The following is a 26510-nucleotide window of genomic DNA, read 5'->3' on the forward strand; positions in this document are numbered from 1 at the left end:
TGGAGTGTTGGCCTGCGGACCGAAGGGTCCTGGGTTCAATTCCAATCAAGGGCATGTACCTTGGTGCAGGCTCCTCCCCAGCCCAGGTCCTGCTTGGGGCATGTGCAGGAGGCAACCAATCCATGTGTTGCTGTCACGTCAATTTTCTCTTTGTCTTTCCCTCTCTTTTCCACTCTCTCTAAAAATCAATGGAAAAATATCCTCAGGTATGAATAAAAAATAAAATAATAAATAAATGGAAACACAGACCCCAAATAGCCAAAGCAATCTTGAGAAAGTTGGAGGTATCACACTACCTGATATTCAACTATATACTTTAAGGCTATAGAAATCAAAACAGCATGTTACTGTTATAAAAACAGATACACAGATCAATGGAACAGAATTGAGAGCCCAAAAATAAACACATGCCTACATGGTCAATTAATATATGATAAAGGAGGCAATGGGGTAAAGACAGTCTATTCAATAAATGGTATTGGAAAAACTGGACAGATACGTGCAAAAAATCGAAACTTTCTTAAACCATATACAAAAATTAAACTCAAAGTGGATTAAATACTTAAATGTAAGACCTGAAACCATAAAACTTCCAGAAAAAACATAGGCAGTAAATTCTTTGACATTGCTCCCTTTTGGATATGTCTCCTTGGACAAGGGAAACAAAAGAAAAATAAGCAAATGGAACAACATCAAACTAAAAAGTTATTTTTTCCCATCACCATTTATCCCTCTTTTACCCTCTTCCACCTCTACCCAGCCCCTTTCCCCCTGCAATCACCACACTGTTGTCCATGTCCATGAGGTATTTCTCTTTTTTGCTCAATCCCTTCACCAAACTGAAAAGTTTGTGCACAGTAAAGGGAACTAGCAACAAAATGAAAAACAGTCTACTGAATAAAAAGAGATATGCACCAATGATACATCTGTTATAAGGGGGTTAATATCCAAATATATAAAGAACTTATACAACTTAACACCAACCCCCTCCCCCCCCAAATAATCTGATTAAAAAGGGGGCAGAGGGCCTGAAGAGACATTTCTTCAAAGAAGACATACAGATGGCCAATAGACATGAAAAGGTGTTCAACATCACTATCATCAGGGAAATGTAAATTAAAACCACAATGAGCCCTAGCTGGTTTGGCTCAGTGAATAGAGCGTCAGCCTGTGGACTGAAGGGTCCTGGGTTCAATTTTGGCCAAGGGCACATGCCCGGGTTGCAGACTTGATCTCCAGTAGGGGGCATGCAGGAGGCAGCCAATCAATAATTCTCTCTCATTGATGTTTCTATCTCTCATTCTCCCTTCCTCTCTGAAATCAATAAAGAAATATATTTTAAAAGCCCCACAATGAGATACCATCTCACACCTGTCAGAATGACTATCACCAATAAATAAACAAGCAACAATGTTGTGAGGATGTGGAGAAAAGGGAACCCTCGTGCACTGCTAGTGGGAATGTAAATTGCTGCAGCCATCATGGAAAATAGTACGGAGATTCCTCAAAAAATTAAAAATAGAACTACCAAGCCCTGGCTGGGTAGCTCAGTTGGTCGGAGCGTCATCACAATGCACTAAGGTTGTGAGTTGGATCCCCGGTCAGGGCACATGCAAAAATCAACCAATGAATGCATAAAATCGGTAGAACAACAAATCAATCTCTCTCTCTCTCTGTCTCTTCCCCCCCCCCAATCCATCAGTAAAAGAATAAAAATAGAAATACCTTATCACCCAGCAATTCCATCTCTAGATATATATCCAAAGAAATCCAAAACACTAACTCAAAAAGATATACGCACCCCCTATGTTTATTGCAGTATTATTTATAATAGCCAAGACATGGAAACATAGAAGTGTCCACTGATAGACAAATAGATAAAGAGGATTTGGTACGGATACACACAAAAAGAATGAAATCTTGTTATTTGTGATAACATGGATGTACCTAGAGGATATTATGAAATAAGTCAGACAAAGACAAATGCCATATGACTTCACTTATATGTGGAGTCTAAAAATGAATGAACAAACAAAACAGAAATAATCTCATAGATACAGAGAATAAATTGATGGTTGCCAGATTTTAGTGGGGGGAGTTTGGGGGCTGGGTGAAAAGGTGAAAGTATTAAGAAGTACAAATTGCCAGTTATAAAAATAGTTATGGGGATGTACAGTACAGCGTAGGGAATGTAGTCAATAATACTGTAATAACTATGTATGGGGTCAGATGGGGACTAGGTTTATCAGGGTGATCACTTTGTAAGTTATATAAATGTCTAGTCAATCTGTTCTACACCTGTACAACATAATATGATATTGTATGTCAATTGTAATTGAAAAAGTAATTTTTTAAGAAAATAAAAAGAGCCCTGGTGGGTGTGCTAAGTGGTTAGAATGTTGGCGAACGACCAAAGGATTGCAGGTTCCACTCCTGGTCAAGGGCACTTACATGGGTTGCGGGTGCAGGAGGCAACCAGTTGATGTGTCTCTCACATCAATGTTTCTCCCTCCCTTCCTCCCGCCCTTCCTTCCACTCTCTCTGAAAAGCAATGGGGGAAAAGATCCTTAGGTGAGGATGGAGGAGGAGAAGGAGAAGGAAATAAAAAGAAAAAAGGAGAGAACATTTAATAGCCTACAAATCTGTGGAGGGAGCCTCTGGGTGTTATCTCCAGAAAGTGGCCCCTGGTGACTTTGGCCAGTGCTCTGGATGCCAGGGTGCAGGAGAGAGAGGACTGAGGGGGACAGTGAGACTGTGAAGGGACAGAGATAGCTGGGGACACAGGGTGCGTGAGAGGATTTTCTGGAGAATGAGGACACTAGCAGGAAGGGGTGTAGTGGGAGAGGGGCTTCATTCTCCTAGGGCAGCGGTTCTCAACCTTCCTAATGCCGAGACCCTTTAATACAGTTCCTCATGTTGTGGTGACCCCAACCATAAAATTATTTTTGTTGCTACTTCATCACTGTAATTTTGCTACTGTTATGAATCGTAATGTAAATATCTGATATGCAGGATGTATTTTCATTGTTACAAATTGAACATAATTAAAGCATAGTGATTAATCACAAAAACAATATGTAATTATATATGTGTTTTCCGATGGTCTTAGGCGACCCCTGTGAAAGGGTCGTTCGACCCCCAAAGGGGTCGCGACCCACAGGTTGAGAACCACTGTCCCAGGGGGAAGGAAAGAGGCCTGAGCCCCAGGCAGGTGGAGGCAGGTGTCTGGATCAGAGGCAGGGTGGGTGTCAGGCCCCTACAGGGGGTGGAGTAGATGCAGTGGGTGGGTGCCGAGGCTGAGCCAGGGCAGAGGATTTGCTAGGTCCCGCGTACATTCTTCCCTCTTTGCCCTACCCAGTGCAGCCATCCGACCTCTGGGTTTCCAGGCTGGCAGGCTCAGGCTACCTGTCCTGCGGTTTGCCTTTACAGCCGGCAGAGGGCAGCCACCTCCCACAAATGCTTCAGCTTCAACCTGTAGCAGGAATGAGGCCAGCCTTAGGGGCCCCAGAGCTCACGATGGGGGGTACGCATGGGGGACTGTCTTGCTGACCAGCCCCAGGAAAATATGTCCTCCCTCCAGATGATCCAGCCTTTCCACACCTCCTGTCCCCAAACTCCAGCTCTGAGGTTCTGATGGGCGCTCCTGCTGAGAATCACTTATGGAGTCCAGAGAGGTGTAGTGACTTGCCTGAAGTCACACAGCAAATCCTGAACCTCAACTGGGTCCTCTGTCATGAGCCAGCACCAGGGAAATGATAGGGCTGAGTGGGGAGGGGAAAGCTTGGGACAAGAGCCATCTTAAAGCACTGAAGTGACCTCATCTGAGGTCACAGAAGCGGACACGTAAGGCTCACCTCTGTGCACAAAGACTTGGATGCAGCTTGGAAAGTGTAATAAACACATGCACACCGACCAAAGCCTAAACCTTTGCAAATCAGACAAGGCTCTTCAATCCACTTAGGAAGACACAGTATGGACTCTGCGCCCAGGTAGGGCCTGCAGGGTCCTGGGTCTAAAGGCAGCAGCTGCCTTTGTTGAATGCCCACGACTGGCCAGCCCAGTACACTTTGTCTCTAATCCAAGCAATGAGTCTGAAAGGGAGGCCTTTTCATTCATTCCTCGTTTTCTGAGGAGGAGGCTGAGGCTCAGAGCAGGAAGGGCTGGGTCGCTTGTTCAAGGCCGCCCCACTGCCAGGGGCAGAGCAGCAGTTCTGCTTGGGCCTCTGGCTGTAGGTGAGGGCATGTGCTACTAGAGAGCCCACACAGACCAGCTGGTGGGGCCGGAGCTACGGTCTCCCAGGGGACTGAGTAAGGTGCTATCCTGCCCTTGACCTTCTCCTTGCACCAGGGACTGGGGCTATTTTTCCTGGGCAAGGAGTCTGCTGGGGGAGGGGAGGATGCCCAGGCCCATCCAATACTCTCCCAGCTGTGGTGTGCTCTTAGGGCCTAGAGGGGCTGTCTTTCTGAGTCAGGGATAGGAAGATTCCTGACCCCCTGGGCCTGGCCAGGCTTGTTTCTTGGTGCCCCTGGAACTCTACCCAAGGCCAGTTCTACCCAGGACACAATTCTGCCCCTGAGAAACCAACTAATAATAATGCAGGGGTCCTCAAACTACGGCCTGCGGGCCACATGCAAATACAAATATTGTATTTGTTCCCGTTTTGTTTTTTTACTTCAAAATAAGATATGTGCAGTGTGCATAGGAATTTGTTCATAGTTTTTTTTTTTTTTTTTTTAACTATAGTCTGGCCCTCCAACGGTCTGAGGGACAGTGAACTGGCCCCTGTTTAAAAAGTTTGAGGACCCCTGATGTAATGTATCCACTCTCCCCCAAGAACTTCCTCTGCCAGGGAGCATCTCTTGGTTGAAGGAAGTGCCAGGCACCAGGGTGGGCAGCCCCCTCCCACTGCTCCTGGTTAACTCGTCTGATCTCTGTAGCTTTCTCCTTTAAGCAGGCCTCCTAGTTCTTCGCTTCCCTTATGGTTGAGCTTTCTTTGTGCTGCTTCAAAACACAGTCTTTCTCTCTGGTAGATGGAAGATGGCTGAAAATGCTGTATTACTCCTCTTACTGAGAGGTGGTATCCACCCCCCCCCCCCCGCCTCCCCCCCGCCCCCCTGAGCCTTAGAGACTTGCAGAATGCAATGTTGTGATGTTCTGGAATTTCTGAGGCCTTTCCTCCTGGAATGTTTGCTGTTTTCCCCGGGAAAGGAGTCTCCCTACCCTGAGGCTGCCATGCTGTGAGGAAGGCCAAGTGACAGTGTGGGAGGCAGCCATGTCCACCTAGTCCAGCTGCTCCAGCCCCTGCCCTGCAGGTCTGCTCAGCTGAGGCCCCACCAGACCTTCCAGCTGTGCCTTGGCTGAGCTAGGATAATAAATGTAAAAGGATGGCCCTGAGGCACATAGTTTTGCGGTGGTTTGTTATGCTGCAGTAGGTAACGGCACATTCTCCCCGGCCTCTCAGAGCCATTCAGTGGCTCCCACATGCCCTCATGATAAACTTCCAACTCTGAATTTCAAGGCAGTCTGTCCCAGCGCCAGATCTCCTTTCAGAAATAAGTTCTTGGTCACTCCGCTCATGAGCCAGCCTGAACCTCCTATCTCCTCAAAGCCTCACCTACTTCTGCCAAGAAGCCATTACTGACGAATTCCAGCCTGGCATTCCCCATTCCACCCGGGACCACCTACACATTCTCCCTCTTGCTCCAAGGAGATCCTGACATCGAGGAAGGGCCTTGTCTCCTCTCTGCGGCCTCTGGTTGTCCTGAGTTGGGAATAGGGCCAAGCAGACCCCCAGGACTGGGAGCCGAGAACCTGCTCCTGCTAGATTTGCTTTCATCTGACTCATCTCCTGCAGGTCCTTCAGGACATCCCAGAGGCCCCTCTTGGCTAATCTAAGGTATCTAACACTGTCAAGGGGAATTAACCACATTTCTTTAAAATGGACACATTCAGCTTGTGCAAACTGGAACTGGCCTCCGGCGCTGAGTTCCAGTTGTGGGCTGTCTCAGGGAGGCGGGAGAGGATGGAGGCTGTGTCTAAGATCTGCTGAAGGAGAACAGTACTTTTGGGGGGCAAGGTTTACCATGGCTAAGTAGCCTCTTGCTCCTAGGTACACCCAGGCCGCCACCTCTGTATCTGTGGCCCCTGCCCTTAGCCACAGACCACCCAGCCTGGGGCCCTTCTGTCTCGCCCAGGACACTGACAACAGAACCCCACAGTCATGAGAACAAACCATTTTCTTTTCGCTATTCATTCTCATATTCATTCTCTCTCTCTCTCTCTCTCTCTCTCTCTCTCTCTCTTTCCCCTCTCCCCCGCCCCCCCCCCCCCCCCCCCCCCCCAAGGAAGGCCAGGGAGGCCTGTGAGCACCACTGCCAGTGGGGATGTGAGGCCCAGGGCCGGCCAGCCTGAGGTCAGGCAGCTGAAGGTGGAGCAGGAGAGGTTCCACTGCAGAGCACAGAGGGCGGGGAGGGCAGAGGATGGGCAGGGGACAGGCAGTCTCTGTGGTGGGCCTTGGTCCTGGGGATGGGAGCCTGGAGGAAGTGTGACCCTGGAGGATCAGTTCTCCATTTGCCACTGCTTTTCAGGCCAAGCCCAGGAGCTCTGCCTCTGCTCTGAGGCAGTCCAGAGCACGGAAGTCCTGGGGTCAGCGCCTGCTCACCCCAGATCCCTGCTCCAGGGTCCCCTTGAATGTCAACTGAGCCCCCAGCTACAAGCAAATCTCTGCAAATTGCTGTTTCAAATAGACTCCCTAAGGGGGAGGCAGTTGCTTCTTTGTTCAGCCCAAGGTTATAGTAAAGAAACAAAGAGAGTGAATTTTCCTTTCTTCTGTTTTCTTTTCTTTCCTGTTGCAGCAGAGATGGTGCCTAGAAACCTTTTGTGCTTAGCATGGTGAATGTGAAGCTCAGAGGGGTGGTGAGACCTTGGCCACTGATCCCAGCCCCTGCGTAATTGGCCCCTGCAGGAGCTGGACTGCTAATTGGTCTGTGCCTGAACAATGGGGCTGGGCTGGGGCTGGCTTGGGGGAGGGGCTTCCTGAAAGATGCTCTTTCCAGTTCCCCTCCCAGGCCTTCCGGAACCCTGCTCCACCTTCAGGTCTCCACTCTGGGCCCTCCTCCTCCAGGAAGACCCCCTGAGCTACCTCCAGCCCAGCCATCCATCACTCCACCTCAGGTTTGTGGGTCAGGGTCCTGCCTCTCCTGGACTCACCTTGGAGTTGGCTCTTGCCCTCAGCCCAGGGACTTAGGGTACTGGTGAGGTTACAGATCCTAGCCCTGGCCTCGCAGGCCCTGCTTACTCTCCCATAAAGAACCCCCCCCTCCAAAAAAAGGGGGGGAAAGAACCTTTTCTGGTCACCTCCTGCCAGAGCACCCCCCACCCCTTAGAGCTTTGCTGCTCTGAATGCCCAATGTGGGGTGCAGGGAGAGCTCTGTCCAATGTGCTGTATGACCCTAAGCAAGGCTCTGGCCCACTCTGTGCCTCTTCATCTGCAAGCTGGGGAGATGACATTGCTGGGGTGTACTCTGGGGTTCTTGCACAACGAAAAAGAAAATACTTTGGCAACTGTGGCTCACATGAGAAGGTTGTTGTCACTAAGCCAGGCAACACCCAATGGCCTGGGTTAGACGCACCTCCTCTTGGATGTCCCCATCTACCTCAACCTCTCTCCCTCTCAGTCCTGTGTGAGCTCTACACAGCCAGCAAGCCTTCTGGGCTCTACATGCCAGTCTAGCCCAGGCACAGACCCTTTCTAGGATGTAGGGCTGAACCCCAAGAGACCAGAGCCAGGGTCTGAATGAGCAGGAGACAATGGCCATATTAATGGCCATATTTACCCAGAAGCTCTTCCCTCTTTCCTCCTGGTTTTCTGGGTTCAGGGGGCCCGGGCAGAAGCTAGAGGCTCCAGAGGAAGTTCCCGTGACCATGGGCATTTGGGGTGAATGTCTGCAGGCCTGATCTTCTCTCTGGACCTTGCTCTGGGAATGCCTCTACTGGCTGCCAGGCAACACACCCCAACACACTTGTCTGCTAGGTTAGCCAACCCATCCTTCCAGAACTGGTGAGTGTGGGGGCAGACTTACAGAGTGGCTGTCAAGGAGGTCTGGGGCAGCCTTGGGGGCTGGAAGGGATGAAGAGCCTGGCTCCCCCATCTTCCCTGCCAGCAGTCCTGCTCCCCAGGATGGGTCCCCAGGGACTGTTGCTACAACAAGTACCTGCCTGGTGACAGAGCCCAGCCCTGAGCTGGAAGCAGGCAGGCCCCTGGGGCCAATCCCCTCAGCTCCAGGGTGGGGTGGCTGCCATCAGGCTAGACTCATTCCTTGGCTAGGGAAGTACAAGGAGATGAGGGCCTGGGAGGGCTGTGGCCAGGAAAGGGGCTGTGGCTTGAAGGGCCGTGGCCTTCCGTCCCTCAGCCCGTCAGCATCCTTGCCTGCCTTCTAGCTATGCTTCAGTCTCCGCCACAGCTCCCCCTCCTGTTCCCCTTTCCCTCTGTTACCCCTTATATCGGCCCCTGTCTCTGCTCCTCCATCACCCCTTGCCCTCTTAGCAAAGCCCCCTCAGCAGCTTGGCTCCTCCTGTACTGTACAGCATGGCCTCGGGCTGCCTGCCCAGAGCCTTCCCGTCTCTGCTTTCCTGAGCGTCTGGACAAATTCCTTTCCCTTTAGTTCAGTGGAGACATGGGTAGATGTTTTTTAAAGGAACTCACTGGGAAGCAAAGGGAAAACAAACCCAAACAAGGCCGCCCACCACCTAGAGACGGCTCTGGTCACTCAGGCGGGGCCGTTGCTTTATCTGTCCTGGGCCTGGCTTGCAGAGACTCGCTCCTAGGGCATGGAAAGGTCTGTCTGCCTTTTTTCCAACGGAGTTGGGTCCAGCCTGTCTGTCCCAGCAAAGCTTGGCTCCAAAGCCTTTCCTGATAGGTGTGCCCCTCTGACTGAGCAAAGTGCCTGCACAGAGCTGGGGCTCCGCAGATAGTTGTTCACCTGTTTAATGAATGGACGGAGGTTGCTAATGGCACAATAGTATCCCTGACTGCACAGGCCAGGACAGATAGCTCGACCTGTTTCACAAGCTCCACCCCTAAGGCACCCCCACCCCTGGCCGTTGGGCACTAGCTCAGGACTCTGCAGGGGAGGCTCTGGCCTCTGTCAGTGTTGAATGGGGACCCTTACTCACCTCATTTCAGCCCTAATGTTTTGCTTAATTCACTTTGAGACCCTGGCGAGCTCACTTTTTCTTACTGGGATGTCCTCCTTTGCACAGCAGGGACGGGGCAGGGGGCTGGACAGGACAAGCCCACACTGCTCTGGAGGCTCACACCCAGCTGCGGGAGCAGAGGAGACAGTGGGCTTCGAGCTTGCTCAGAGCTGTGTTCGAGTCCCTGCTCCTGCTCATTGTCTGTGTGACTTTGGACAGGGCAGTCACTGGCCTGAGCCCCAGACTCCTGCTCTGTAACATGGAGAGCATGACTGTGCCCATCTCCTAGAGCTGTTGGGGGTTTAGTGAGGTTGTGGGTGTGGAGCTCCAAGCAGACTGCCTGGCCCATGAGTGGCTCTGAAAATGTTACTCCCTCCTCTGTGAGGACCCTGGAGGGACTAATATTCCTCTAGGAAATGAAAAGTAGGCTGATAAGATAGCCATCCTCTTTGGACAGCACCAGCTACCCAGATGGCATCCCAGATGTGGGCCTAGACCAGCTGTGGGCAAACTATGGCCCGCGGGCCGGATCCGGCCCGTTTGAAATGAATAAAACTAAAAAATAAAAAGACCGTACCCTTTTATGTAATGATGTTTACTTTGAATTTATATTAGTTCACACAAACACTCCATCCATGCTTTTGTTCCGGCCCTCCGGTCCAGTTTAAGAACCCATTGTGGCCCTCGAGTCAAAAAGTTTGCCTACGGCTGGCCTAGACCTTCCCCATCTTGCCCCTCTACTCCCTCCCTCAGGGGAAAATGGGCTCTGCCTTCTGCTGTGTGTGCCCCTCCTGTCCCAAGTTCCTGGGCTAGAAGCCTAGGATAAAGGCAAAGTCAGACTGGTGCTCCCTCCCAGCCCGGCCTTTAGCCACCCTCACAGAGAGAGGCCCAGTGCTCCCGCGCCCGCTGGGCTGCCAATCGATTGAATGTGCTCCCATCCTCGGGTGTGCCATGAATTTTTCATCAAAGGCCTGTAGACTTTGGGAAACACACAATTAGAAGCCCCATCAATAATGCACCACACGGAGGCATTGGCTGTGCAAAGCCAGGCCTGACATGGCTGCCTTCTGGCCCTGCTCTGGCAGAAGGCTGGAGGAGCACCAAGACCCCCATAGCTTCCTCATTGAACACAGATCAAGTGTGGGATGTTGAGAGGCAGGAGAAGCTATCGGAAGAGTTGAACCTGCCTCTTGAAGCCCAGCGGGACCCTTTACAGAAGTTTCAGGTGCTTCATCTATCAAATGGGTGCGAAGGAGCCCTGACCCCTAAAGCGTGATAAGACGCAGCGGAGAGTTGCTATGTGAATACTAGGGTTCTTTGTAGGGCTGGGGGAGTCCTCCTTCCAGGGGCCCCAGGAAGCAGGGTGGGCACTAGGCTGGGGTGGAAAGGAGGAGGAGGGGAGCACAGAGATGCCTGGTGACATCGGGGGCTTTATTCACCCAGCTATCGGTCAAGGTCCCCTGTGATCCAGCCCCACCACCTTCCAGCCTGGAGCCCAGTGCCCTTTCACAAGCATCCACCCACTTGCTGCAGCTTCAGAACCCTCACAGGAAGAACAGTTCTCTTCTGTCCAGTATCTGCCTTCACAGTTCCTTCACCGACAGGACAGAGGCGCCCTTGCCCTGTCTCTGTTGATCTGTTCTTCAGAGCTCGCCTCCAGGCAAAAGCCTTTCCCACTCTCCTGGGTCAGAGGGATGTCCTTTTGTGAGTTTCCAGAGCCTGAACCAGGAGGGTAAACAAGTGCTCACCTTGGCAGGAAATGTTCTAAATACTTTATGTGGATCAATCTAACTTCATCCCCCCATGCAACTGGACAAGGCAGATGTCCATTCGACAGAGGAAGAGGTCAAGGAATTTGTCCCAGTGGGGAATCTGCTTCCAGAATTTGTACTCTTAACCACCTCCTCGGACCCTGGGGCTGGCTCTCCTGTCCTCAATTGAGTCCACAGGGCAGGGCTCATGCTCCCCACTTCCTCACTCACTAGGGCTAGGATCAGGGACTGAGGCTCCCCTGACCCCAGCTCAGGAGAACACAGGGTGGGGTACACAGGCTATTAATAGTCACTGGCTCTCTGCTCTCCCACCCTCTCAGGCTCCAGGTCTGGCTGCTGCATGCCCCTTGAAATAAGGCCATCACATGGTGGGGGGCTGAAGGGGAGAGAAGGCTGGGGCTGAGGCAGTTTGGCCATTGATTCTGGCCATGTCACTAGATCTCTTTGGGTCCTGTCTAGCTGTTGGCCTCTCTGTTCCAGCCTATGTGGGGGCTCATAGGTACCCAGGGTTCTGTGTCTATGTACACGGGCTGTCATGGAGGATTACCTGAAGGCCTACATTTCTAAAACCCTCTCCTGGCAGAAATGCCATCAGTGGGCCTAAAACACAATGGAGGCCATGTCACACCCTCCCCCACATCCACCATCTGGCCAAATCCCAACCCTAGCACCCATGCAGGACACATGCTGGGACTCTCTACAGCAGAGGACTCACTGTGATTCTAACAACAAGGCTTACACAGGTATCCTGGGAGGGACTCGGGGTGGGAGTGGTTGGGGCAGGGTGGGAAGGGACCTGGGTGCCTCCCCAGTTGTGTGCTGTCTTTGGCCTTAATAATTGTCCGTAAGATCCCCATGACTCTATTAATGGGCAGCCAGGGTGGCAGGAGGAGCACCACCTTCCATCTATGGAGGATGGTGAGCACTGCCTCACCCCCAACCCAGGCTAAGGACACTAGGCCCATCCATTTTTCTCTCTAGCAGCCCCTTGCCCTGGCCTTGTACTGGTCACTGGGAACACAGATGTGAACAAGGTTTAGTCTCTAGCCCCGAGGAGCTTGTACTCTAGTGGATGTGGTAGCAGGCACAATATAGCCCTCAGCCAGGCCCCTTACCACTCCAGGTACAGGCAGAGGTGTAAGGAAGGGCATTTTAGAGCTGGAATGGGTTTTTAAAAAAATATATATTTTATTGCATTTTCTACAGAGAGGAAGGGAGAAGGACAGAGAGCCAGAAACATCGATGAGAGAGAAACATCGATCAGCTGCCTCCTGCACACCCACAACTGGGGACGCGCCCGCAACCAAGGTACATGCCCTTGACCGGAATCGAACTGGGGACCCTTCAGTCCACGGGCCGACGCTCTATCCACTGAGCCAAACCAGTCAGGGCTGGGATGGGTTTTGAAGGGTGAGTAGGAGTTTGTCAGGTGATAAAGAAGTGATGAAGGGGTGCATTCTCAGCAGAGGGAACAGTAGGAGCAAAGGTGTGAGGTGAGAAGCAGCCTGGCACAGTGAGGAGGAGTGGTGGGAGATAAGGTTGGCATGGCTGCAGTCTAAGGTCTTGAATGCCAGGCCAATATCCAACGAGGAGCCTGTTACAGTCAGGTGAAATGGGCTGGGCTGAGCTAGATGCTGGCATCAAGCATGGCTATAAGGACCCTCCCAGGATAAGGCCTGGTCACCTTACAAAGATGCCCAGTCTGGCAGCACAGACTATCAGAGCTGGAAAGAGTGGCCCCCAAAGGAGTAGGGGTGGGATGTTGGCCACCAGGAACCTTGGTTGGAGAGATAGCCACAGGCAAGTGACCTTAGGCTGCTGCCCTTTCTCGGGTCTTGGATAGGCTACCTGCTTTGGCATCCTAGAGTCACCAGGCCATGCCCACCCTGTGCCTGAGGGCTGTCTGAATCTTGATCCCTGTGCCACCCTTCACCCTTGCTGTGTGAGAGAAACAGACTTGATAGTGGCTTCTCAGTCCCCTCTGACCTGTAAATCAATGATGTCACTGTTCCTGGAGCAGGAGCAAGAGCTGGGACCAGAAATGGAGACCTGCTTTTCAGCCCCAAGGGCAGCAGCCTTCCGGGGAATTGAGGGGCTTCTTCTGGGGGCACCAAGGCCCTACCTGGTGGGTCAGGCTCTGTGGGGGGCCTGTATGGCTCCCCAGGGTGAGGGGCCAGGGGTGAGGAGGGAGATGAAAGAAGTAGGCTTGGCCCCACCTTCAGAAGTCCTAGATTACGGGGGGAGACAGTGCCCACCTTGAGGAGCCCCAGCCTGAGGTGGGACACATGGTTCTGCTCTGGGAGTCCCAGTTTGAGGGAGGTGCCATGTCCCTGGTCTGGAGCACATCTGAGGAGGAGGCAGGGCCCCACACACCCTTGAGAAGGACGCATGAAAAGAACAGATGGTCCCAACAAGTGCAAATTAATTGAGCGAAACCTGTGTACATAGGCGCTGTGGACAGGCGGCTGACAGGCGGGGAGGGGGGGCAGGGCGGGGGTGGGAGGAGCTGTAACGAGCACTTATCAATGTCTTGCTGGATCTGCAGCTGGGAGCACAATTATTGACCAAACCTGTCTATAAATTTCCCAGCCAGGTCTTCAGAAACCTTAATGATGGGGCCTCATTACCCCTCACACCTCCAGGCACAGGGGACCAGCCTGAGCTGGAGTGGCCGGTGACACTGCGGCTGGCCTATGACAGCTTGGCAGAGCCCTGCAGCAAGAGGTGCCTAGCTGGGATGTGGGAAATACAATTCAGGGTCCTGTTTCCCACGAGTGGGAGTGGATGGAGGCTCAGCTTCCAAGCCAACAAGGGCTGAGGTAGAGGGGACTTTGGAAGTAGGGAGTTCAGGGTTTCCATCCCAGTTTTGCCAGTTACTCGTGACTCCCCATCATCGTACAGCAGGGAGAGAGCTGTGTAAAGATGAAGTGGGCAGAGTCTGTCAAGGGCTGAGCACAGCACCTGGCACTGGTACGTGTGTAACACGTGCCCCTTCTCTCTCCTCTGTCACTATGCCCAAAGCTGTTGAGAAAGCAAGCAGCAGCCCTGGTGGCCGGCAGTGGGCCTGGCATGCACCGCCAGGCCTTGCTCTGTGGAACGACAAGGCCACTCTGACAATCAGGTCTGCACATAGTTGAAACATGAACATTGTCCAAACCACAAAATGACCAGACAGCAGCCTGGATAGCGTGAGTGTCTGCTGCTGTTCACCAAGGACAGTTTCAGCCTCGTTCCACACCCCTACCCTCTGGATAAGAATTACAATTCTTAGGGTCCTTTCTGTCCTTTCCAGCACCTTCTTCCTGGTCGGTGGCCCCTGGGCTGCAGTGAGTTAATAAACCCAACGTGCTTCCATCGCAGGAGTGTTCCTGGTCACCTTCAGCTGGAGAGAATCGCGGTTCTACTATTAGAGCATCATCTCTTGAGTGTGCTTTGCAGGGGGTGATCCTGGGGCACCTGCTAAATCTCTGGTGAGGGGGAAGGAGCCCAGGCCAGACGTCTGGGCCTCTTGAGGGACCCAGGGAGGCACAGTAGATGGGGGTGGGACTGGGCTAAAAGGGGAGCCACAGGTGAGGCCTCCCTTCTCTGTATTTCAGGCTCATCTTAGCTCCGGAAAGGCAGCCCTGGGAGGGCCAGTGGAGAGGGTGGGGTCCTCTGCTCCAGATGCCAGGCCTGTGGGCCGAAGGAGCAGACCTGCAGGGCTTTCTGTGGGGAGGCTGGCATGGCTGCTGTACCTTAGGGAAGGTGGGACAGGGCATGTGTATGTAGGTCTCCGTCCCTCGGCACTCTCCTACCTGTCTCTGCCCCTCTGGCCCCATCTAGATTCTTTCTTAGGGGCTATGTCCTCTGCCCCGACCCTTCCTGGCTGGTTCACCCCTCCTGCCTCCAGCCCAGGCCGGCGCACTCTCCTTGCCCTGGAGTCCTCCATTTCTGCAGGGCTCCAGGCTCACCCAGGGCTGCACAGTGTCTCTACTTTCAGATTCCTGGGCAGTGCTTCTGGAAATCTGTATGACCTACTTTGTTTTTGGAGGGCAGAGCCACCAGGGAGTTGGTCCCTTCAGCGCCCCTTGTCACCTGGCTTGTCAGCTGGCCTTTTGAGGCCATTTTCCCCTCATGACTAGCTCTCCCCCATCAATCCTTTTGGGCCCAGACCCTCACAAATCCCGTAGGAATGAGGGGAAGGGGTTTCATGGGGGTGCTCTATTGCCTGGGGCATCCTCTCCACTCAGCTTCTCAGGATGCCTGTGCCCCGCCCACCTCAACTCAGGCTCAGAATGCAAATCCTGGTACCAAGACCGTCTGAACCACGCCCATCTCCAGTCCTGCCGCAGAAACACTCTTCTGAGGCTTCTGAGCTCCCCTCCCACTTTAAGGTCCAGGCCCCAGGCCTCCTGCTGAGATGCCTGTGAAGTCCTGGCTGGGTAGAGGACTTGGGGATTGGGGATGGGTAGGGCAGAGACCCATTTATAGTCGGGGAATGGACTCCCCAAGGGACTGGCCGATGGTTGTCTGATAGGAGGGCCAGGGAGGGGCTGAGAGAGATGGAATCTGGTCTCTAACCCCCTGCCCCCAGCTCTCCTACACGGCCCTCCTCACCTCTGTGAAGGATTAGGCATCTGAGGCCCAGCACAGCTCACAGAGGCCTCTCCAGGCACCGCAGGATTTTTGCAGCCAGCCTGGGGTAAGGATTATCATCATCCCCATTTCACAGCTGAAAAGACTGAGGTTCCTGTAGGTGGTGGCTGGGAGCTGAGTGGGAGGCAAACATCCTCTCTCTGATGAAGATCTGTTATTTCTCCGGAACATGTGGCTGCTTAGGAAGGGGCATTTTATGCATTCATTGGACTCATTTACTGAGCACCTACTGTGTGCTGGGCACCTGGGGTGGGATGGAGAAGGAGATATAAGGCAGAGAGAGTCAAGGAGAAAAGGCCTGGAGCTGGGTTAGGTGTGGGTAGAATATTCTAGGTTGGGCACAAGCTTCAGAAGTCACAGGGGCCCCCAGGCTGAGGGGCTCCTGGTACAGGTGAGGGAGTCATGGAAGGGTTGCAAGAAGGGGCAACACATTTTGTGCTTTGGATAGGTCACCTGGTGACTGTGCCCTAGGGTGGGGGTGGGGGGGTCAAATGGGCAGGAAGGCCCCATCTGGACTATCAGCTCCTGGAACCTGAGCCAGCTTCCTGAGGGAGCCCCTCAGGCCCTCCGCCAGGCCTTCCACCCACATAAAGGAGAAGGTGGGAGGCAGGGGTCTTCACCTTGGCCTCCACAAGACTCTCCCAGCTGATGAAGCAGAGCTCCGAGGGGGCTCCCCATGCAGCCAGAGGCAGGAGGGGGAGACAGATGCCTCCAGTTTCCCACACTCAGAGTGGGTCTAGCTGCCAGGCCCTTGCCCCTGCCCTTCCAAATCCCTGAGCCACTGTTCAGCCCTCCCCGGAGTCCACCATGCCGCGAGATATTTGCATATCTGACAGTAAAAACAATTCTTCATAGAAGCTTAGCGCCATCAGGGCTGCAAAGCCCCCTTTTGTCTGTCTGAGTAAGAGCTGGCTAAAGGCTGAAGGATAATTAGTCCCCCAAGGGCAAACTGCTGCCCACCTCCTTGAAGATTTAAAAGCACAGCCCACCTATTCAATCTGCTTCTAGCTTCTTGGCCCCCATGGTTCCCTCTATTTTCTAACCCCTCTCCTGCAGCCCCCTCCCCCATCCTCTGTCCTGGCTTCTCTGGGAGGGGACGGCAGCCTATGGCAGGAGCCGATGAATGGGCATTTTATCTGATTAAACTGGGAATGAACTGGCCTTTCTCTGTTATCTTTGGACCTGATTGGATATTTAACACCAAATGGTGTGTGTGTGTGTGTGTGTGTGTGTGTGCCCAGAGTGGGTTTTTCTAGTCCATGTCAGCGGAAATTGGATTGTACTGAAAGCATTTAATCTGAGCTCAGGAGTCCACCCTAACAGAGTTACTAAATTGGGGGCGGGGCAATTCTACTCTTAGCCCTGGACAAGCAGAGCCCTGGCCCTGGCCCTGTGTGTTAGTGTCCTGCTCTGGCCTCCTAGGGCTACAACTCTCCCCATGGGGTGAGGAACTGGTGGGCCGGGGGCGGGGGCGGGGGGGTGCACAGCTAGAGCTTGAGCACCCTTCTGAACCACAGCCTGGCTACCTGGGACCCTGGAATACCCTTCTACTTCCTGGGCCTGTCCTCCTGAAGGTGACAGTGTAGCCTTATGCACCTTATGTGAAAGGTCTCACATGGTCATTGGGTCATTAGTGTGTGGAACTAAATCTGAGCCAGGTGAGAAGGGCACAGAGGGAGGCTAGGGGCTGGGGACTCTGGAGGTGTTAGGAAGGAGATGTTGTAAAGGAGGAAGACTAGACCATGGTTTGTTAGCTACAGCTTGGTTTGTCACTTCGTTATTTGGAGTTTAGCCATATGGTGTGTAGGCTGCTCAAAGGTTTGGGCATGCCTGGCAGGGAGCCGCAGTGCAGAACTCTGTTTTGGTGTTTACTCGGAAACTGAGGAAGACTGCCCACCAGACAAATGGGGAAGAGGTTGAGCCAGGCTCTCGACTTCTGAGTAAGGAGGTGTGGCCAGGGCAGCTGCAGGAGCGGGCACTGGGCTGGTGAGCCCAGACCTGTGCTGGACCAGTGCTCTCCTGTGTCATTGCCCCGAGCAGCCAGCAGTTTCTCTGCCTGTAGATGGGGATAATAGTATGTTCTTCATCGGATTGGTATAGGGATGAAATAAGATTTTGATTAAAGCTCTGGGAGCAGAGTAAGAGCTCAATAAAGATTGGTGGATGGAATTAGTGGTATTAAAAGGAGCGCTAAGTTTGCAGAAGAGGTGGGTCCTATTTCCCAGGTTAGCAGATCTCTCCCAGTCACCCCTGGTTCTGTTGTCCCTCCTGCCCTCACCAATGGATGATTCCAGCCCTCAGCAATTCATGGCCTCATCGTCTTGGCTTTATTTACCGAGAGAGCTGCGCTCCTGCTCACCCGCCCGCCGCTTAGTTGAGGAACTGAAATGGACAGTGATGGGGCAGCAGCAGACATTTTGCTAAGGAGCAGAGCCAGGAGGCCGTCCTACTCCACCTGCCTTGAATGCCAGGATAAAAGAAGAAATAAGACCAGGCCCCTCACTGCACAGAGCGGGAGACTGGGGCCCAGGGAGGGCAGTGGGGGGCCCCTCCCATACCAGGCTTTCTGAGCTGTTTTCTTTCCTTGCCCCAGTGACCTGCTCATCCATATCTCCCCGGATCCTTTGGGTGCTCGGAGCTAGGCCCTGATTTGGTCAATCTGCTGTCACACTTACCTCCTCAGTTCTCTCTTCCACACACCTAAGACTTCCTCATCCCTCACTGGAGGGAGGCACTCCTCCCATTTTACCGATAAAGAGACTGAGGGCCAGAGAGGGACAGGGGCTCCACAGTGCCTCTGGGTGGGAAAGAGATATGGAAACACACATCTCCACTCCCTGACTCCTCTTTCAGAAACACGTTCACAGCTACCAGCAAATCAAAGATCTGTCATGGTTTTATACCAACACCATTGATGACAGTGACATCTGCGGACCACCCCCTGACGTTCTGTATGAAGTGCGCCCTGCCTGGTGGGGTAGGTGAGGGTTAGGATTAAGTACACTTCCCTCTGTGCTTCCATCAGCCTCTGAGCAGACTGCACCCCAGTCCTGGACACACCCTTCTCCACTGATTCCCGGAGTCTTTCTGCTGAACGCATCCTCCGGAGGACAGGAGGTTATCTTTCTGTTATTGTCGCTTAGCTTGGAGAAGAGCTTCTGGAGAGGGGTCAGAAGGGAAGGTCTGGTGAGCTGTGCTGCTTCCCCGCTCCCCCACAGTCTGGAAGGGCCCCATGAATACAATGACTATAAGCTTCCTGCAAAGTGGACAGTCCTTTGCAGTTTCCAAGGTGCTACCATCCACTCTCTTTAATCCTCTCTAGAGATTCAGGTAGGAGAGAGTATTCCCTCCACGTAACAGATGAGGTAGGCCCACACAGGTGGGGTAATTTATTCCAGGTCACACAGCTCTTGAGTGGTGGAGATGGGACTCAACCTGCTACAGCTGCACAGATGAGTAGAGGTGTCTATGTGGGATATCACAGGACTGGGCACGTAGCAGATGCTGTAAAAGCTGGCCAAATGAGTGAGTGAGTGCACGTGGCAGGCTGTGGCGTCAATAAGAACGGAAGAGGCAGCCCAGGGTCCGTGGGGTGGGGGACACTTGACCGTTTTGTTCCCAGCGCCCGCTTCTGGCTCCTCAAGCACCGCTCATACGCGGCAGAGCGCTTTTGCCTTCTCACCCCCCGGGGTGGTGCCCCTTGCTCCCAGGCTGTCTCACTTCCCTTGGCCTTTGCAGACTCCTCCCCAGTGAGGCTGGGGCTTCCTCCATGAAAGCCTGCCTCCTCCTCTCAGTTCCACCCCTAATGTCTGTGGGGCGCAGGACCGGAGCATAGATGGAGGCTCCCAACAGCCATTCCCTGGGCCTAGAGGCACAGTCCCTCGAAACTATTCAACCCTTGGGAGAATGGACTTCAGGAGGAGGTTTGCATAGTCCTCACAAGCAGACTCAGGTCCATTTGGACCCCAGAATCTTGGATACCCAGACAGTGGCCTAGAATTGTGGAGTTGGGGCTCTGGGCCACATTTACCTGGCCCTGTGTATCCTTTGCTCTGTGGGGAGAGCTGAGGCTGAAGGAGGCCCAGAAAGGGCCCTCTCAATCATCTAAGGATGGCCTCCCTCCCATCCTGCCTAATACCTGGTCCCATGGGTCCTGGGTCTCTTTCCTGGGCCACTGCCCCTCTGGGCAAGTTGGTCAGGAAGACAAGCCCACTCCAGTGGCCAGTGGCCCTCCACTAGGCTCCTGGGACCAGGTGGGGGTGGGGATGGTGTGGGGGTGGTGAGCCCACCAGACAGAGTGTGTGGAGTGGGGGAGGGGGTATGGAGGCTGGCCTGCAGGGGGCCTTGCCCAGCCACTCACAAACACACCAAGAGACAATAAATCCATAAACACTTAATCTCTCTGCAAATTGAAAAGGAGCTGTACATATCTGCTGCACCCCAGCAGCTGAGTTATGAGTCTTGCTTATTAATTTCTTTAGTCCCAGGTGATGGATGAGGAGGAGAATGACCCACCAGGGAGACTCTGGGCTGGGGGGAAGGAGGGAGGTGGAAGTGGGTCAGGGCTCTGGGAAGAGCCCTTCTGGAGAAGGGGTCAAAGAGGGGAGGCTTAGGGATTTGTGCTTCCTCCCTTTTATTCTGTCTGGAAGGGCCCCAAGAATATAGCGACTATTAATAAGCCTCCTGCTATCAGCGATTCTCAACCTGTGGGTCGAGACCCCTTTGGCGGCCAAACGATCCTTTCACAGGGGTCGCCTGAGACCATCCTGCATATCAGATATTTACATAACGATTCATAACAAGTAGCAACATTACAGTTATGAAGTAGCAACGAAAATAATTTTATGGTTGGGTCACAACATGAGGAACTGTATTTAAAGGGCCAGAAGGTTGAGAACCACTGTGCTAAGTGGACAGCTCTTTGCAGTTTCCAAGGTGCTGCCAGCCACTCTCTTGAATCTTCCCCCAGCCTCAGAAGGGCAGTATTCCCACCACGTCACAGTGAGAAGACAGGTCTAGAGAGGTGGAGCGATGTATCTAAGATCACACAGCTCTTGAGTGTTAGATACGGGCTCAAACCTGCTAGAGCCACATGGACGAGAGGGGCGGGCAGGAGGGTCTGCGGGAGATGACAGGCGCACAGGCAGGATGAATCCTATTTCTTTCTTTCTACCCTTCCTCCCTCCCTTTCTTTCTCAAATGCTAAGTGTCCCCCCACCCCAGGAACTGGAGGAGGTAGAAGAGAAGGAAGTCGGAAGAGGAAGAGGAGGGAGTCCCCCCATGAAGGTTCTGAGCAGTGCCCAGGAGCTATGACTGTTGAAACCTCACAAGACTGATTTTTAGACCCCAGGGACACGACCTGGTGCTCCTGTGTGAGGAGCACACGCCTTACTAGTAGGTGGGCCTCGCAGCACATGGACAGGGCAGGGGAGATTGTAGAGGTGACCGGGACGGAAGCCTGACCTGGCAGAGTGGGACCACGAGCCCGGGGCGTGGAGTCAGGGGGACAGAAACTGAGGTGTGGAAGGGAGGAGGGGTGACCGGCGTGTTTCGGGAATGTATCTGGTGGTTTGTGTGGGTGACCTGCAGGGGGCACTGAGTCAGGGTGTCTGATTGGAGGCTGTTGAGGTGGACACCAGATGATTGTTCTTTCTTTGTCTCTGTCTCACTCTCCATTTCTGTTGTATTTTCTCTGCCTCCAAAGGCCTTGGACTCGCAGGACCCAGGTGAGCTGCCTCCCAGGTTGGGCTTTGTGTCTCCATGGCTGGTGGGAGCCAGCCCCAGGCTCCTGGGCCTTGTGATGCTGTTACCCTGGGCTGATGTTCCTGCTACTAGTGGCCGCTGATGTGGGTAGTGTCCAGGGTTAAATAACCACTGCTGGTGCTGCAGGAGGCTCCTGCTCAAACTCATCACCTGCCACCAGGTGGTGCCACGGGATCCGAGACTGGATCTGAGCCCAGCCTCACCCGTCTGCCGACCTCATCTGGGCAGGGGGCTGGGCCAGGACCAAGGCCCTAGTCATGGTGCAGGAGTCCCTGGGACTGGGGAACATCTGCTCAACCTCTGCTGACAGAGGAACTGGGACCCAGAAAGGGGAAGAGAGTTCAAGGTCACTTCAAAGAGTTGATGAGTACAAGGGACAGTGTGGAGCTGGGCTGGACAGTGAGCAGAGACTGTGTATCCTGTGGCTCTGGGTGCTGAGGGGGGCGAGAGTCTGGCAACCTCAAATGGAGCAGGGCTGGGCAGGGGAGAGCCCATGCTATGGAGGACGAGCCGCGTCCTGACTTACCTGGGCCTGTCTTGGTTTTAGCACTGCTGAACCCCTCAGTCCTGAGCAAACAACGATGGTTGGTCACCCTGGAGCGATGCCAGACAGACAGGCAGGACCAGGCTCTTAGGTGTCCCTGCGACACTGCTAGCCCTGTCTGAAGGCCCCACCATTTGACCCTGAGGGGCAGGTGTTGTGGGGGGGGGGACATCCTGTGTTACAGATGGAAAAACCAAGGCTTGGGGACACAAACTGCTTCAAGCCATCCTGGGAAGGGGTGGCAGAGCCAGCACCTCTGCCTGCGGGAGGGAAGTGGGAAGCGCGAAGCGGGAAGCGGTCCCTGGGCTAGAGGCTGCCCTCCTGCGCCCCAGCCCCCACCTCCCTGCTGTGCGACTTGGGAGGACCCACAGCTTCTCTGGCTTTCCTTCCTCTCTTCACCCAGGCAATGAGGTCCTCTTTCTTGGGGAAATGGTGTCCAGAGGAGCTGAAATCAACTCACTTAGGAGCAGGTTAAGTAGGGTGGGGCAGCTGGAGAAGTGGACATGAAACCGAGGGATCAGGGGTCATTCTGGAATCTAGCAGACTCCGGAAAGGAAGAGAAACAAAAGCGTTCTACTCAGAGGGAGTGGCATGTGGGGAGTGGATGGGAGAGATGCAGGGAGGGGGAAAGGCTTTCAAAGAATGAAAGAAAGAAAGAAAGAAAGAAAGAAAGAAAGAAAGAAAGAAAGAAAGAAAGAAAGAGAGAAAGAAAGAGAGAGAGAGAGAGAGAGAGAGAGAGAGAGAAAGAAAGAAAGAGAGAGAGAGAGAAAGAAAGAGAGAGAGAGAGAGAGAAAGAAAGAAAGAAAGAGAGAAAGAAAGAGAGAGAGAGAAAGAAAGAAAGAAAGAAAGAGAGAAAGAAAGAAAGAAAGAGAGAGAGAAAGAAAGAAAGAGAGAAAGAAAGAAAGAGAGAGAGAGAGAAAGAAAGAAAGAAAGAAAGAAAAAAAGAAAGAAAGAAAGAAAGAAAGAAAGAAAGAAAGAAAGAAAGAAAGGAAGGAAGGAAGGAAGGAAGGAAGGAAGAAAGTCGTTCCAGTGCCTGTGGTTGCAGAAACTCCACTGAGTCTTTAAACAACCCTTGTCAATGTTCCATCTGCTGGTATGAGGGCCCCCTGGTCAGCCACAGATCTCTGAGTAGCGGAAGAAAAGAGGGAGGGAAAATGAGGGGTCAAGGAGAGGGAGAGAAAATCAGAAAGAAATAGAGATAAGTAGAGAAAGACAGAGCAGGGAGAAACAGAAATAGAGAGGGGGTGGGGAAGAAAGGAGGGAGGGAGCCAGAGAGAGGTGGGAAAGACCATGCTGGGATTTCCACACTAGCAGCAACACTGAACACACACTTCCTGACTAGCACCGAGCACTCTGCCCACCTCCTCCAGGGCATCCTGCTTGTTCCTCTCTCTCTTTGCTGAGGGCTCACCAGGCGTGCCCAACAGCACTGGGAAGGTGTGACACCTGGAGGGTACATGGTCTCAGTCATGCCTCTTTGTCATTTGTCCCTCACCACATATTTACTGGGCGCCTGCTCTGGGCCACTGTCTTGCCTCCCATCTTTCAGGGCGTGGCTCAACTCCTGCTGGCTGGAGAATGTCCAGGGCTCAGGGCCTCGGCCTCTTCTTTGCCTCTGCCTTTCCCTGTCCTTGCTCCCTGCACAACTGGACACAGCTGGGCACCTGGCAGGGGATGGCAGTTTTCTGGCTGGTTGGAGGCTTACTGAGGACTGGGGAATCAGGCACAGGGCAGGTGTTTTTAAGCCCTGTGTGAACAGAACCAGGCCTGTGCACACAGCATGGAGTCCCTCATCTTATCTGCTCTCCCCTAGTGTCTGGTTGGCTGGGGGGCGGGGGGGGGGGGCGGGTCTAGGGGTGAAGGAGGATGCTTGCAAATTGTTACTGTTTGGAGAGCTGTCATGTTCAGGATAACTCTGACTCTTCATTCCACTTAAGGCCCACCTCTTTCAAAAGACTTCCTGGCTGCTCAGAAGGGTAGTGAAGGCTTCCTCTAGCTCTGCCTGGGCCCTGCACTTGACTCAAGATCACAACCATGTGACCCTGACCCCAATGGTCCAGTCAGGACAGGAGCTTTGCACCACATTGACAAAATGGTACATGAAAGACCTGTTTCAAAACCAAGTGTCCTGGATTAAGGGAGCTCAAGATGGAAGAATTGCCTGTATTGCAGTCCTGGAAGGAAGATGATCCAAGGGCATACTAGGGGGAGGGCACCCAGTAGGGCTTGGTGGGGCTGTAGGGTTAGGACTGGCAGGGCTGGGGCAGCAGAGAGCATCCACAGCCTCCTCCCTAAAGAGAGAGTACAGCCTGCCTCTCCTGCACTCCCTTCTCCACCCCCAAGGTGCCTCTTTCTCAGGAAATATTCAATTTCCCATTTAGCCACAATAGGCTCTGAAGGGAATCAGAGGTGGGATTATTTCTTGTGCTGCAGGGAGTGTGCTATAAGACTAGACATAGACCAATGCACTCTGGGAGTCAGGTGATGCTGGGAGGCTCACAGCCCAGATAAAGTGGCCGAGAGCCCAGGGAGGCAGTTTAGTCCTTAGCTCCCCACACTGCCATGTCACTGGGGCCCAATGCTACATCCTGAGGCTCTGCTGCTGGTGACTACTCCCTGACCACACATTCAGGAGTCACATACCTTGTGGCCATGGCATTGCCACCAGATGTGTTTGAGTGCTAATCAGATATCTGACTCTTCATTCCACTTAAGGAAGAGTCAGATATCTGTAGCTCTGTGACTCTGTCTGTGGCTTACATGCCATGTTCTTTGCTCATTGCTGTGTCCTGTGGTTGTGTCTTCCTGTAACACAGTGCTGTGTGAAAGCACTGGGTTGCTATGCAGCTGTACTTCGCTGCTCCCTGATTGTGTTCTCTTGCTTGTCACTATGTTTCTTGGTTGTATGAGCGCATCCACTACTGTGTGACTTTGTTTTGTTGCTATGAAACAGTGACCCATTGCTACATAATTATTCATGGACCTGTACTCCATTGCTACCCACCCAAGTTCTATTGCTTGTACTGTGCTGCACCAGCCTTGTGAACGTTTGTCTGGGTGCTACTGTGGTCCTTTCAGGTTCTGGCTAGTTATTAAGAGCTGGAGCTGGGGGCTGGGTCTTCAGGACCCAATGAGAACAAAGGGTGAGAGAGAGAGAGAGAGAGAGAGAGAGAGAGAGAGAGAAGAAGAAGAAGAAGAAGAAGAAGAAGAAGAAGAAGAAGAAGAAGGAGAAAAAGAGAGAGGGGAGAGGGGAGAAGGGAGAGAGGAGAGAGGAAAGGCAGGGGTAAATGAAATGGAGCTGAGTCAGGAACAGGAGGGAACAGGATAGGGGCCTGGAATAGACTGGGATGGGCAAGGGAGAGGGGCAGGCCCATTGCCTTGTATACTATGTGTCTGAGGCACCCAGTGGTGTCAGGTGGCTGAGGGTCCAGGGCTGGGTATCTGGGCCTCTATAGCCATCTGGTATTCACTTGGCTATATGCTGGGCAACACAGAGTCAGGAGCCTTGACAGGGTTGTCCCACCTCATCCTCATTGCCATCCTTCGTAAAACCAGGAGCTCTGACTAGAGGTTCTCTAAGGTTCTTTCTGCTGTACTTCCTGTCTAGCCAGGGGTCCTAGCTCATGGCCCAGTAAGCATTTACCTACATTTGTGTGGAGCCAGGCCTGGACTGGGTCCTGGAGCTGGTATGCTCTTAGTTCAAAGGCTGAATGGTGATGGCTGAGTGGTCCTAACCCCACAGCAAGCTGGGGAGAGCAGCAGTGCTTGTGGTCTTGCCAGGTACCCAGCAAGGGGAGACCAACCCACTGATGGGTGTGCTAGCATGGTGTTCAGAGAAGACATGTTTTAATTCTCCATCCAGACCCACTCACAACATGTCTGACAGTCTGTGGATATGGGGCAACCCCGAGCCCCTTGTTTGTACTCAGAGCTCACAGAATCCATTGTAGTGCCCTTGGGTCACTTATTTCTCCTCCGCCCTGCTGTCACTCACAATGGTTCCTCAACCTCTTGCTTAAAAATGGTTCTTCCTCATGGCCAACCTTGACTTCTCAATCTGCAATCTCGTCCCATCTCTTATAGTTTAACTCTTAAGGGAAGATCAAGACGAACTGCAGGCATTGATTTATTAACACTGTCTAAAGCAGCGGTCGCCAACTGGTGGTCTGCGGACCACTCGTGGTCCGTGAGGTCCGAAAGGTTGGTGACCGCCGGTCTAAAGTCTCCAAAGACAAGGTTTGAATCTTTATTTAAAACCCAACTAATGCCTAAACTGGAAGGTCAGGTTAGATAACTGCTTTCCCGAGGGGCAGAGGTGAGAGGAAGGAGTGTAGAAAGTAGCCTGAGTGCCCTGCCATCTGCCAGGGAGGAGCCTGCGCTGGGGTGGCCAGGGGCACTTCATGTGGGAGCACCCGGGACAGACCCAGCAGACAGCAACCCTCCCTATTCACTCAACGGGACATGTTTCAGAAGGTGCAGAGTGCCCAGGGGGGGTGTGGAGGCTGTTCGTGAGAGGGGAGAGCCCTAGAGGAGAAAACCCAGGGCTTCCCCATTGGCCAGTGGCCTTGGCTCGGGCCTTTTCTCAGGCTCTTCTGGAGCAG

The 26510-nt window shown here is 53.1% G+C and overlaps 1 protein-coding gene across 1 annotated transcript in view; it reads right to left on the reverse strand.

Annotated features, from left to right (window-relative positions):
- Nucleotides 1-26510, reverse strand: part of CCDC33 (coiled-coil domain containing 33) — a 97955-nt gene that overhangs the window by 19634 nt on the left and 51811 nt on the right. The gene's annotated exons all lie outside the window — the stretch shown is intronic.

The sequence above is a fragment of the Myotis yumanensis genome, unplaced genomic scaffold, assembly GCF_028538775.1.
Source record: "Myotis yumanensis isolate MYYU_CA2020_CCGP unplaced genomic scaffold, mMyoYum1.0.hap1 SCAF_1, whole genome shotgun sequence".
NCBI classification, from domain to species: Eukaryota; Metazoa; Chordata; class Mammalia; order Chiroptera; family Vespertilionidae; genus Myotis; species Myotis yumanensis.